This window comes from Barbus barbus, assembly GCF_936440315.1.
Source record: "Barbus barbus genome assembly, chromosome: 13".
Lineage (NCBI taxonomy): Eukaryota > Metazoa > Chordata > Actinopteri > Cypriniformes > Cyprinidae > Barbus > Barbus barbus.
In genome coordinates this window covers 28,903,638-28,915,667 of record NC_136741.1, presented here as the reverse complement: position 1 = coordinate 28,915,667, position 12,030 = coordinate 28,903,638, and the positions used below count along the sequence as shown (strand labels likewise).

At 36.9% G+C, this 12,030-nt stretch overlaps 1 long non-coding RNA gene across 1 annotated transcript; it reads right to left on the bottom strand.

The window, feature by feature from the left end:
- Positions 1-5,125: 5,125 nt before the first annotated feature.
- On the bottom strand, positions 5,126-11,660 carry LOC306879101. Its single transcript, XR_013784984.1, has 3 exons — positions 11,511-11,660; positions 9,812-10,916; positions 5,126-5,652 (listed from the first exon to the last, which is right to left on the bottom strand). It is a non-coding gene; the product is annotated as an uncharacterized lncRNA (long non-coding RNA).
- Between the last annotated feature and the right edge of the window lie 370 nt (positions 11,661-12,030).

Genomic DNA, 12,030 nt, shown 5'->3' with positions numbered 1-12,030 from the left:
ACACACACACACAAATATTTATGTCAGATTATGTCCAGTCCAGGCTCAATTCTAGTCTCTTGTTAACACTTACACTAACAAGGAAAACTCTCGCAGCATGCAATCACATAGAGCTTTAGGGAGCGTACACACTAGAGACAGCTCTGACGGGGCATTTGACATGTAGGAATGCACAAGATGTTAGGGCTGTGGAGAGAGCTGGGTCGGTCTGCAATAAAGATGGAATACAATTAACTGGATTCATGAAACTGGACCTGCCTCTGTCAAGTTCTCATTGGTCACTAGATGCTCATGTCAGAGGTTCAGAGCTGATCCTCCCTATATGCAGAATACGCAAACTGCAGGGGGCCCCTTGCTCTCAAAGATGATTTCATTTTAGTTTTATTTTTGAATTTGGCCAGCGGTTATGAAAACATGAATTATCATTTATTTTAATGCGGTGAGGTGTCGCCCGTTCTACGTAACAATCTGTAAAATCATGTACCGTGAATGTCGTAAAGTCTCTTGCGCGAGACTAAAAAAACTATTTGAAAGCATAGCGAGCCGCGGAAGACACACTGTTTCTCGAGCACAAACATTTTAATTCTAACTGAGCATCACTTATAATAAACAATTTTGTTTGCTACTGCCTTGCTTTAAAATAAATGGATTCACAGCATAAATTAGTGTGTGAGTGAACAGATAATGCTTGGAAAAATACACAAAAATATAATTTTTAGAAATTAATATTTTTATTCAGCAAGGATGCATTAAATTGGTCTAAAGTGACAGTAAGGACATGTATAATGTAAATGCTGTTCTTTTGAACTCGCTGTTCATAGTTTCAGTTTCCACCAAAGTTTTAAGCTGTTTTTAACATTGATAAGAAATGTTTCTTAAGCCACAAATCAACATATTAGAATGATTTCTGAAAGATCATGTGAACCTGGAGTAATGATGCTGAAAATTCAGCTTTGATCACAGGAATAAATTCAATTTTACAGTATATTAAAATAAAAAAAGTTATTTTCAATTGTAATAATATTACATAATATTAGTGTATATTTTTGATCATATAAATGCAGCCTTATGAGCATAAGAGACTTTAAAACGTGATATTTTTTATGAGTTCAAAAGAACAGCATTTATTTGAATAGATGTCTTCACTTTCTTTTTTAATCAATTTAATGCATCCTTATTAAATAAGTGTTAATTTTCGATCCTGCCACTTTACACTAAAACGAACACCAGTACTACCGTATTTTGGTGTGTAATTAGATTATCAGTATGGCTTATATCTAATTATAATTAATGCAGTTATGTAATTGATATTATTATTTCAACATAACTCTGCTTCTGGTCTCTTTTACATAACGCGGCACATAACTTTACACAAAGTGGCTACTATACAGCACCGCTGCCACATCCAAGATCATCTTCAAAGGATGAAAGCTAAGAACATAACTCATAAATTGTGTTGAAACGTGTGAAACTGTGTGCGCGCACATTTTGGAAGGGTCTTAGAGGTCTTTGGCTCGTTTCCTCCACCTAATTACTAAAGCAAATATGCGTGAGAGGGACCGGCACATCAACTAATCTTTATCATGTGTCCACCACTGCCAACAGGCCCCTGGAATTTATTTTCACATCGATCCATTCCACTCGGAGACAAGAGATATGAAGGGACCTATTCTTCTATCTATATCCATACTTCACACCACTTATGTAACAGGAAGGATTGTATTCAATACCATAAAAAGGAAATTTCTTTCAGCTTTGCCTTCCTGCTTGAAATTAAACTCTCAGAGCGGCTTAAACTTAAACTTTGGGCACGTGTATGTGGCGCATCGGCAGTCTCCTACACTGCTCCCTCTGAGCATAAAGAAACCTCTGTCCCTTTATTTTGGCCGAGTGTATGTCTAATATATCACCACTCTCCCATCATTCCACACCGATCAGCCTTCTGCTCCAATCAGTGAAAGAATCTGGCATGTGATTGACAGCTCATTTACAGCTCTGAGAAGGGCCCTTTAAGGTCCGAGAGGCCAGTGCCTGGGCAGAGAAGATGAGAAAAGTATGAAAAATATGTCTGTACTCATTGTTCACAGGGACTTTTGTGTTCAGGGGCCAAATGTGAGCCAATTAGTGCATCAAGGTAGAGCACGGTAGAGTAGACAGACTTTGCAAAGAGGTTAAGAAATGGATTATTAGAAATGCCTTGAAGGATTTGCCATGTTTGACAACATGAACTTAGAATTTTTCCTCTACATTTCTTCCTGAACAACGCACAAGAACAAAACATGTAAGCTTACTATAAAATAGATAGTTCAGACACGAAAGCCTCTGTCAGTCTGATATCTAAATATTTTTTTAAGTGAGGAACTGCATTTAATACTTTGATAAATAATAACAACATTTAAATAATTATAGTGGTGTGAAAAAGTGTTGGCCCCCTTCCTGATTTTTTTTTTTTTTGCATGTTTGTCACACTTTAATGTTTCAGATCATCAAACAAATTTAAATATTAATCAAAGATACCACAAGTAAACACAACATGCAGTTTTTTAATGAAGTTTTTTATTATGAAGGGAAAACAAAATCCAAACCCACATGGCCCTGTGTGAAAAAATGCTTGCCCCCTAAACCTAATAACTGGTTGGGCCACCCTTAGCAGCAACAACTGCAATCAAGCATTTGCGATAACTTGCAATGAGTCTGTTACAGGAGGAATTTTGGCCCACTCATCTTGGCAGAATTGTTGCAATTCAGCCACATTGAAGGGTTTTCAAGCATGAACCGCCTTTTTAAGGTCATGCCACAGTATCTCAACAGGATTCAGGTCAGGACTTTGACTAGGCCCCTCCAAAGTCTTCATTTTGTTTTTCTTCAGCCATTCTGAGGTGGATTTGCTGGTGTGTTTTGGATCATTGTCCTGCTGCAGAACCCACGTTCGCTTCAGCTTGAGGTCACGAACAGACGGCCGGACATTGTCCTTCAGGATTTTTTGGTAGACAGCTGAATTCATGGTTCCATTTATCACAGCAAGTCTTCCAGGTCCTGAAGCAGCAAAACAGCCCCAGACCATCACCCTACCACCACCATATTTTACTGTTGGTATGATGTTCTTTTTCTGAAATGCTGTGTTACTTTTACACCAGATGTAATGGGACACACACCTTCCAAAAAGTTCAACTTTTGTCTCGTCAGTCCACAGAGTATTTTCCCAAAAGTCTTGGGGATCATCAAGATGTTTTCTGGCAAAACTGAGACGAGCCTTTATGTTCTTTTTGCTCAGCAGTGGTTTTCATCTTGTAACTCTGCCATGCAGGCCATATTTGCCCAGTCTCTTTCTTATGGTGGAGTCATGAACACTGATCTTAACTGAGGCAAGTGAGGCCTGCAGTTCTTTAGATGTTGTTGTGGGGTCTTTTGTGACCTCTTGGATGAGTCGTCGCTGTGCTCTTGGGGTAATTTTGGTCAGCCGGCCACTCCTGGGAAGGTTCACCACTGTTCCATGTTTTCGCCATTTGTGGATAATGGCTCTCACTGTGGTTCGCTGGAGTCCCAAAGCTTTAGAAATGGCTTTATAACCTTTTCCAGACTGACAGATCTCAATTACTTTCTTTCTCATTTATTCCTGAATTTCTTTGGATCTCAACATGATGTGTAGCGAACAGGTGTGGCAGTAATCAGGCCTGGGTGTGGCTAGAGAAACTGAACTCAGGTGTGATAAACCACAGTTATGTTTTAACGGGGGGCGTGTGGGTTTGGATTTTGTTTTCCCTTCATAAAAAAAACCTTCATTTAAAAACTGCATGTTGTGTTTACTTGTGTTATCTTTGATTAATATTTAAATTTGTTTGATGATCTGAAAAATTTAAGTGTGACAAACATGCAAAAAAGTAAATAAAAATCAGGAAGGGGCCAACACACCACTGTAATATTAAATAATATTAATATTAGAAAAATGTAATTATACTGCCATTCCAATTGTTTTTTATTTTATTTGTTTTGGGGGGAAACAATACTTTTATTCACAAAGTATGCATTAAATTGGAAAAAGGTGACAGTAAAGACAGTGTTCTTTTGAATTTTCTATTTATCAAAGAATCCTGAAAAAAATTTATCATGTGACACTGAAGACTGGAGTAATGACACTGAAAATTCAGCTTTGCATCACAGGAATAAATTATATTTTAAAATAAATTAAAATAGTTTCAAGTTTCAAGTTTGTTTTATTTATATAGCACATTTAAAAACAGCAAGCACAGCTGACCAAAGTGCTGCACAAACAAAGACATAAAACACAAGATAACCCACAAATTCATACCATAAATTCACAGTGAATTAAAAGCCAAAGAAAAAAAGATAGGTTTTAAGAGATGATTTAAAAACCGTTAAAGACTGTGCCGATCTGATATAGGCTGGAAGGCTGTTCCACAACCTAGGGCCAGCAACCGCAAAGGCTCTATCCCCACTATGCTTTAACCGTGATCTGGGGACAGAGAGAAGTCTTTGATCACCAGACCTCAGACTTCGAGTAGGGTTGTAAAGATGGAGTTGGTCAGATAAATAGCTCGGTGCCAGATAATTTAAAGATTTAAAAACATAGAGAAGAATTTTGAACTCAATTCTAAAATGCACAGGTAACCAATGTAATGATTTCAGAATATACCACTGTAAAATCACTGTAATATACAGCCTCTTGAGGCTTTATGCTCATTAACAGCTACTTTCCTCAGCGAAAATTTGTTATCAGTAAATTAGTTATGTGAAAAAGACATCCTAACTCATTCTTGTGCACCAACTAACTATTTTATGAGAAGCCATTGTGAGTAACTGACCTAATATGATACAATTAGGTTTTATTATCTTCATTTATCAACAGATGACCATCATCAAGAAATGACTTTGCCAAGCTGACATGTATAGTGACCGATTCCAGATGTCTGGCAGATTTTTCAAACAGACTAGGTGACTAGACAGCGAAGAATGGGGCTTATTTGCCAGACCAACAAGAAAGAGGCATTAACCAAGACCTAGAAAGCCTTAAAAGGTCATTTCTGCTCTGATGACATTTCAGTGTACACTTTAAAGCCTTTTAGAGGACACTTGAATGAAGTAATGCTTGACCTTTGGTAAAGATGCGATTAAAAGTGAACATTTATTTAATCCAGTACATTTATTTGACATCGCATTGCTCTCTAAGTGAGATGGAGTTTGTGAGCTCTCTGTTGTGACTGCATGAGAACCTGGACACGGTCCGTTCTAGAGAGCCCTTCTGCATCCGCAGGACGTCTGTAATGATGCCTGACTTGAAGGGGAACCAGCTGACCTTGCATCCTTCCGCCAGCCGGAACAGAATCGCTCCCTACAGCAATCTCACAAATGTTCCATGTTGTCAGAATGCCTTAAATCCAAGTGGATCAAAAACATGGGCGGAAAGCCCAGAACTTTTTAGAGAACACTGCTTTGTTCACTCAGAATGAGAACATTTTCCAGCATCCTCAGCATCAGGGTTTGTTAAAGAGCGTACCTGGTGCAAATGTCAGCATTCCCATGTAATCATGACAAAAGCTTTCTGTTTTGTAGCTCAGGTGATATAATGGAGAGCCCATTTCAGTGTCAAAAATGTCTCAAGATGTTTCTTCTAGATGTCACAGATGTCAATTCCTGTGGAGAAATAAAGTTGTCAAAGCTACACTAAGTAACTTTTTTTGTAAGGAAATTCACAGAATTTAAGAAATGATCTATGTTTGTTTTTTTTTGCCTACATATTGTATTTTAATCATTCAATAGTGCATGTTTACATCATATTTGTAAATAAATAAATTATTATTATTATTTTTTTTTTAACACCATGCCAGCATCAATGCTATTTTCATGGCGGTCTCTAAATATATTATACAAGGTATACAATTAACAAAAGGTTATAAAATACATTTCAGATGTACACTAGACAAAAATTCTAAAATACATTCAGGTGATACATTTATAAATAAATCAGTTAGACACACCTCTGCATAAAACCGTTGTCTATTTGTAAATAAAGAAAAGAGCAGATTACTATTTTATGCAGTGGAATTAATTTGAACCTCAAACTGAGAAGTGTTTGGAAAGGGAAAGCAATAGTACCCGTAATAAAACATGAATCAACATAGTTTGCATAGCTTCACATTTGCCATGTACTGACTAGGTTAAAAAAAACAATGTTTCTTTTGGTAACATTTTCGCTAAACTAGGAACTACATTGGTCTATTTGTCTATAATTCACCTTGAAATCGTATAGTTCGCACCATTATCTGATATCAACAGCAATCTTTCTGTTTAATGTCAGGATTGCCAAACTTTTGTAACAAACTGATTTCAATAAGTCAAAACAACAACGGAATATAAGCTACCTGCTCATAAGACATAATTTTCATATTCTTCTGTTTTCTTTCTTCTTTAATTATTGGGAGAGTTTTGTTGTTGTTATCTGGAAATATGAGCAGTGAGCACAGCGTTGCGACTCGAGCCATGAGATTCATCTGAGCAGAACAGCAGAGCCAAAGCACAACTCACGAAATTACCAAAACAATGTTCCTCTGCGAGTAACTTGTAGTTTTATGCTTCAGCCGCATGATGGACAAAAGTTACATAGTGAGGCTTTAACGTAAAGAAAAAGCTACTGTATTAAAATCAATGTGTATATCAGTGAAGATTATTTAGCATTGGAAGAATTTGATGATAAATATTCTTATTGAGATGTCTGACTTTTGATTTCCAGCTTGGTTTGATATTGTCTGGTAAGTGTCTGAATACATTTTGGGGCCCACTCTATCTAGAGAAACAAGATATTAGAGATCCAATTTGTGATTTTCCTTTCCTGTGGGCCGAAATGAGATTTCAAGGGAGAAACATCTAAGTCTAGAGCAGAACCTCATCTCTCTAGCTCTTGTTTCCCTGTACCTCCTCTTTGCGGCAGTATGGCGGTATTCCTGTGGGAATCTCTTTCCTCTCAGGAAGCAGGTCCCCTTTCAGAGTCAATAAGCCTTTCTGCTACACCCCAGCCCAGCGTGCGCACTCACATGTACAAGAGCGTGTTCACGTAGGTCTGACCGGCAGCTGTGGGTGTGTGGGCTCTTAGGAGCCACTTGTTTGAAGGGTTGGAGAACATTCCTACATCAACTGCTTTGTTCACTAGCACAGAATAGTGGAAATACTCCAGTATTCAATATACAGGTTAATGTGATCATCAAACATAAAAGAAGCATCACTAATTTTGCTCTTATTAAGGGTTAGTTATGTTGTATTTATTAATTTTTAAATAAATTTTTCTTTTATTGCTTGTCATGTTAATAGCATGGAAAGTGTGCAGAATATTACTTGTGGTAAAACACAGCATGTTATTAAACCAGTATGATTGGTACAGCAAGACACATAATAGCCAAATTGCATTTCAATTGAGTTTTGAGAGCTATTGCATAGGGAAAGATCAGGTAATAATGATTTCTGGATTTTTTTATTGCAATTATGCTTTAACAAGTACAGAGACAACAGAATTGTCATGATTGTGTAAATTATTCCTTTAAAACCTAAAAATGTTTCTCAGAGATTACAATAAAAATACCCAGCTTTCAATATCTAAAATAAACAAAATACCTTGCTTTCAAACAACAAAAAGTACTAGACTTATTTAAAAGACTTGTGAGCGGGACTTTTCTAGACTTTAGAAAAAAAAAGTACCATAATATTATTCATCAGGGAGCTATTTTGATATTTATTTGCTCCTTACACAGACCTTATTGGCTTGGTGACTGGCATTTTTGTTGAAAGCATGGAGAGAGATGGTTGGAAAGAGATGGTTCTTCAAAGAACCTTTGACTGAATGGTTCTTTGTGGAACCAAAAATGGTTCTTCTATGGCATCGCTTGAAGAACCTTTTGAAGCACCTTTATTTTTAGTAGGTAATATTTCAAAGAGGTCTCTCAAAAAATGCAAACGTTTCACCACCTCAAAAAATAACTGGAAGGCCATAATACGGACATCAAGCTTTTGCAGACAGATCAAGAGTGAATATTTTACCATTCCTGTTGTCTGCAAAGCATGACCGTCAATATTTTTCAGTCTGGAAACAATCACAGAGAGTCACAAGTGAATTATGAATTCTGATTGTGTCCAGGACATGCCTGTAAAATGCAATCTTTCATTTAATATTAATTTTTCATAGCCAGTAGCTCAGCAGCCAAAAATAATATAACTGAATATTCCTCTAGGTAGGGCAGAAGGTTTGGTTGAAATTGTCCATGTAATGCCGTTAAGTCACTTTCTTATACTCTGGCGTTTTCATAGTTAACTGTTCCCTGTCATTATTTACCTGGAGCTCTGTAATTCCATAAAATAAAGGTCTTTAATAAATCATTTATTTGGCTATGCAGAAACTGACACCTGTGTAAAAGACATACCTCATACTAGCCAGACTGGATACAGTGCCTGGGGCTTCAGTTTAATTTTATTAGCGATGCCTGCTGAAGTAAAAACTATACTGTTGCTCATACTTGTGTAAGGAGAGGTATGCTATTACTACAGGCAAAAAAATCTCTTAAAATCTCTAGACTTATAATGAAGGGGGGATGTGAGCCAAAGAATATCTAAAGACCAGAGAATAGACTCAAGCTTAGGCTCTTTTGACCAGAACAACCAACCCAGCTGAAATGTCCCTCCTCCAGAGTCAAAGCGCGGGGAGAAAAGGCCGCCATTCTGTTCATGAATAGAGTCTGTATGCACCATGCTTTGACATTTCTATAAATTGAGAAATTATGGTTTATACAGCTTACGTTTGTTTTCACAAGCGTTTCGACTAGAATGAAGGCTCCAGGAAGCTCAGGAGCTCCACAATGCCTCGTGTGTCCTCACCTGGACCAGTGGAAATTACACAACAGATAACCTTGAAACGCTTCATTGGGACCCATAATGATTGTGATTGTTTCTGTTTGGGCTTTTGAAAATCAATCTTTCAAGCTAGGCGTAACTGTCCTCCATAAACTGTAATTGCGAAACCCAGGATTCCTGATTGTGTGTAACAATGTAATGTGATATATGGGATACAATTCAATAACATGAGGAATTTTCTGGAGCAGGAGGAACCTCGTTCCTGATTACTACAGAGAACAGATCATCTTTTCAACATATGACAGATTACAAGCCAAGATTTCTCTTCACAAGTACAAATGAGTTTAGCCCGCACTACAGCGCCATCTGCAGGCCACAGCCGCAAACTACAACAAACTGTCCTCTATCTAAATAGGTAATTAATATTGTATAACGGAAATCACTAATTACATTGTATCAATCGGGTCTTCCAAAGTCTAGCACTAATATTAACCATAACAAAAACACATATGCATATATAGAGCATATATATATAACATTACTTAAATGAATAATAATATAAACACTACATATAAGTTTACATCTTAAGAAATTACTTAAAGTCTCAGACTTTTGTAAAATTCATAAATAAATAAAATAAAGTTTTAAACTAAAGGTTGACAATGCCTAAGCATTAAAAACATTACATATAACATTATTTAAATAAATACTAAAATTTACACTACAGTTTACATCATAAGAAATAATTTATAAGTCTTAGACTTTCATAAATATTTTATTCAAATTTTTCATAAATATTTTATTTGTATTTAGATTAAATAGGAATGTCATAAAAATAGATCAACAAAATTAAAGGATTTTTTTTTGTTGTTGAAATTTTACAATTTTATGCACAAAATGAGATCATTTCAAATTTGATTTCAAAGTTTTAAAATAGTTTAGATGGGGGCATATTTACCATGGTGTAGCATCTCCTCTTCTTTTCAAAACAGTTTGAAGACATCTGGGTACCGAGGTTATGAGTTTCTGGAGTTCTGGTGTTGGAATTCGGTCCCATTCTTGCCTGATATAGGTTTTCAGCTGCTGAGGAGTTTGTGTTTGTCTTTGACGTATTTTTCGTTTAATGATGCGCCAAATGTTCTCTATAGGTGAAAGATGTGGACTGCAGGCAGACCAATTCAGCACCCGGTCGCTTCCACTATGAAGCCATGCGGTTGTAATAGCTGCAGTATGTGGTTTTGCATTGTCCTGCTCAAGTACACAAGGCCTTCCCTGAAATAGACGTCGTCTTTGTTGCTCTAAAACCTTTATATACCTTTCAGCATTCATAGTGCCTTCCAAAACATGCAAGCTGCCCATACCGTATGCACTTATGCACCCCCATACCATCAGAGATGCTGGCTTTTGAACTGAACGCTGATAACACGCTGGAAGGTCTCCCTCCTTTTTAGCTCGGAGGACATGGCGTCTGTGATTTCCAACAAGAATGTCAGATTTGGACTCGTCTGACCATAGAGCACTTTTCCACTATGAAACAGTCCATTTTAAATGAGCCTTGGGCCACAGGACACGACGGTGCTTCTGGACCATGTTCACATATGGCTTCCTTTTTGCATGATAGAGCTTTAGTTGGCATCTGCAGATGGCACGGCGGATTGTGTTTACCAACAGTGGTTTCTGGAAGTATTCCTGGGCCCATTTAGTAATGTCAATGACAGAATCATGCCTATGAGTGATGCAGTGTCAGTTTCTCTGAATCTTTTGATGATGTTATGCACTGTAGATGATGAGATTTGCAAAGCCTTTACAATTTGATGTTGAGGAACGTTGTTTTTAAAGTATTCCACAATCTTTTTACGCACTCTTTCACAGATTGGAGAGCCTCTACCCATCTTTACTTCTGAGAGACTCTGCCTCTCTAAGACATCCCTTTTAAAGCTAATCATGTTACAGACCTGATGTCAGTTAACTTAATTAGTTGCTAGATGCTCTCCCAGCTGAATCTTTTCAAAATGTATTGCTTTTTCAGCCCTTTGTTGGCCCCGTGGCAACTTTTTTGAGACCTGTAGCAGACATCAAATTTGAAATTAGCTCATGTAGTGGATAAACGTGTAAAATTTCTCAGTATAAACGTTTGTTATGTTCTCTATGTTCTATTGTGAATAAAATATGTGATTTTAAAGTCTTTTAGTTTTCATTTTATTCAAATTTTAAAAAACGTCCCAACATTTCCGGAATTCGGGTTGTATTTGCCTTAACAAATTGTATAATATGTATAGTCCAGCAAATGTTGTCCAGTAACTGTATGTGTAAACATGGTTTTATTTATGAAGGACTTTAAAAGTCTTGGCATTGCAATTTAAACACCTGAACATGCTGGGTTTAGAATTACACGGTCCATTTCCCTTCAGAAATCATTGAGTTTAATGCAAGATCAAACCCAAACATAGAGAGAAGAACAAGGAAAGTGGATGATAAAATACATTTTTAATTTATGTAAAGTATTTGTGTGTGAGAGAGAGAAGAGAGAGAGAGAGAGACCATGCACACATCTGCCACATTTAACGGTCAGAACCAGACACTGAGGTTTTAGGGCTTCCTATGGCTTTCTCCAAACATAAACTCATGCACATGTGGAGAACTAAACAAGAACTCACCAAGCGTTTTCCATTCCCCAGGGATCTGGTTTTGATGTGCTTTGCATCTGGTTATATTTTTTGTACAGTAATACAATCAGTTCTTCCATGGCAGCCTCGTTGTAAATTCCATCCTTATGATGCACTTGGTGTCTGGCTTCTTTACAACTCCTTACAACTTCCTTACAGCTTCTTTACAACTTCCTGTTTTCAACTGCAAACATGCTTAGCAAGGTGCGCATATGGAGGCCCGAGACAATCCACTTCATCACCACAAGAGGACGCCATTCAGCTGTGTGCAGTGCTTGTTTCTGAAAACAAAAAAACAAAATTATACAATGGTCATGGTTTAATGGTCAGGTACATTTTTACATAACACTACCAGATTTATTTATTTATATTTTTTAATCAATTGCTGCTTTTTGTTATTATTATTATTATTATTATGGCCGCTGGCTGTATATGTAAATGTTTAATAAGCTACCTATTTTAAAAATGGGAGAACATTTTGGAAAATGTTTAATTACATTTATTTATTGCA